The sequence below is a fragment of the Berghia stephanieae genome, chromosome 8 (assembly GCF_034508935.2).
Source record: "Berghia stephanieae isolate SIO BIC M18660-M18661 chromosome 8, UCSD_Bste_1.3, whole genome shotgun sequence".
NCBI classification, from domain to species: domain Eukaryota; kingdom Metazoa; phylum Mollusca; class Gastropoda; order Nudibranchia; family Aeolidiidae; genus Berghia; species Berghia stephanieae.
The window spans coordinates 54,425,590-54,428,736 of record NC_088367.1 but is presented as its reverse complement, the minus strand read 5'-3'; positions in this window follow the sequence as shown (position 1 = coordinate 54,428,736).

The window sequence follows — 3,147 nt, the reverse complement described above, 5'->3', positions numbered from 1 at the left end:
CCTTGGTTAAGGCACTTGACACATTTCGATTCTCCATTTGAACCAGATGTGAGAAAGTGCCTGGCTATAGGCCGTGCGAGAAACGGTAAGAGTGCAGATACAAACAAAAAACAAAACGCCCAATGGTCGATTTATACTATGTAAAATAGTAATTTGATTCCACGAGGCACTATGGATGAATAAATGAAACACTTTGAACGCATGAAGTATGGGGAATCTCTGCTAGTCAGCTATATAATTGTTCAAAGTAATATACAAAAATGAATATGACAGCTTCAAAAAAGAAGAGAATACCAAACACGGACTGTTTCGGGCTCAAAACCCTTCTTCAGCCAACAGCTCATTTTCGTTTACATTCCAAGAGTTTTCTTCTAGACAGAGGACGTCCAGAAAGATTTAATCGTCGATCTGCTTTTAAGTAATGTATTTATGTTTTTATTGTTGGCTGAAGAAGGGATTTGAGCCCGAAACTTTCCGTGCTTGGTAAGAACATTTCTGTTCTTTTTTTAAAAGCTGTTATATTCATTTTTGTTTCTTATTTTTTACAGTCCATGGCTTCTAGCATCTTAGTATCACAGTGACTTTAGATAAGTGTTCCTATTTTTAATCCTAATTAAAAAGGTCTTGTGACCACACCCAACAAGCTACTCAGTTCTAGAGCATAATAAACACATCGGTCCTGAGAATCATCTGTCAGAACTTTGGCCGACGGAAGTACAAGATGACCAAATCAATGGGCTGCTAAATTTAAAGTTTAGTAAGTCTATCAGTAAGATTTTCAGTGGCGTTCTAGTGTGATCCAAGAAATTGTTTTGGTATCCATATGGCAATGATGCCAATAACTTGCTGCAGCATCTTCCCTCATTGTGAAAGCTTTTTTCATCCAGTGCTAGCCAGTGTAAGGTGTGATCTTATAATAATATTGGTAGGAAATAAAAACTTTTTACTTTGTGTTATGATCGTTATTTTGTTTTGTTGTCAATTAATTAGCACATCCGCTACGTGACTAATGGTTAGGCCCCATCTCACAAACGTGACTGAAAATTGGGCTATACTGTGATCTCGGCAGTAGAAATTACATTGCTCAAGTCAGAGTTTTGATGGTCCAAAACCTTATTAACTCGCCTCTTGTTTGTGCCCGATAATGCCCAACATTTGGTGACTCCCGTTCAATTTTTCTTCTTTTAATTTCCGGAAAAAATTACATGACCACACGCACTTCAATGCTTCCTCTTAAAATGTTAAAACATTCCATCATCATATAACCTCTTCAATCGTATCCATCCCCACCATATCATCACTACCGCTGCTACTACTACAACCACCATCATCATCATTACCACTACTGCAATACCACCACCACCACACCATCATCACTACTACTACAATTGCAACCACCATATTAACATCACTACCACTACTACTAATAATACTACTACAACCACAGCCTCCACATCACCATCAGCACTACTACAACCACCACCTACCATCCACAACATCATCACTACTGCTACTACTACTACTACTACTACTACTACTACTACTACTACTACTACTACTACTACTACTACTACTACTACTACTACTACTACTACAACAGCCACCACCATCACCACATCAGTATCATTACTACTACTACTACTACTACTACTACTACTACTACTACTACTACTACTACTACTACTACTACTACTACACTACTACTACTACTACTACTACTACTACTACTACTAGTAGTAGTAGTACTACTTCTACTACTACTATTACTACTACTACTACTACTACTACTACTACTACTACTACTACTACTACTACTACTACTACTACTACTACAATACTACTACTACTACTACTACTACTACTACTACAACTATTACTACTACTACTACTACTACTACTACTACTACTACTACTACTGATGCTGCTGCTGCTGCTACTACTACTACTACAATACGACTGCATCAGTATCAATTCTACTACAACTACTACTACACCATCATTACTTCATATACTAATACAACCTCCATCATCACTTCCAATACTACAACGACCACCACCACATCCCCATCACTACCACTACTACAATCACCTCTACCATCACATCATCACCACTACCACTACTACTACAACCACCACCACATCGGCATCACTAAAACCGCTAGTATACATTATCGTTAGATTTTGGAGCTTTAATTTATTTGAAAAAATGGACGTTGGGTAGGTATTTGACATTTTTGTTAAAATATCGTCTGGGTCCAAACATGTACGGTTTTGTATGAGGAACTTCCTGGTTCTCCATTTAAATTCCTCCGAGTGTCGTCTGAAATTCCCGTGGGCCAAATTTTACGTTGACGTCTCTGTATTCTATTTCATATGTGTTTTATATATAATAGATTTATTTAATAATTGCTAGTATTGATTGCTTAAATAGAGATTTGATTTCGTTACCTCATGTTTTCTCTATACAGAGGATGGGGTGTAAACAACCCTGTTGCATTCGAATAGGTGTAGTCCCATATTTTTACTTTGAAAGGTAGAGGTGTAAAACCACCTTTTGACACTTGGCTAGAGCATGGAACAGCACACTAGTTGTCATGAGACTGGGGTCAAAATTGAATTTGCAAAAACAATAAAGTTTCCGACAGCCATATGAATTTTTATTAAGTAACAAAGAGCATCGAGAAAATTTAATGCCTATTCCACAGAAACGAGAATAAATAGATGCACCATAACCATGAGGCTCTAAAAGACTGTGGGTGGGGGGGGGGTGGTGGTAAGTGTTTAACATTCAGAAGTAGATAAGTATTTCTACAGCGAAGACACCAAATTTGGCCCACCATGTCGCCATTCTAGTATGTCAGGATTAACCCGTTGAAGTGAATTGAATTTTAAGGCAAAATGTAGAATTTTATCAGTTTTGGAAACTACACCCATTGTCAAAACTAAAAACACCTGATTCAACGCAAATGTCTGAAAGTTTTAGTATTTAAAGTTTATTTTCAATGTCAATTTCAACCCGGATTGAGACGGCTAGGGTTATTGCAAAAGAAGTACAATTAGATGATTATATATATATATATATATATATATATATATATATATATATATATATATATATATATATATATATATATTCTTCTTCTTCTC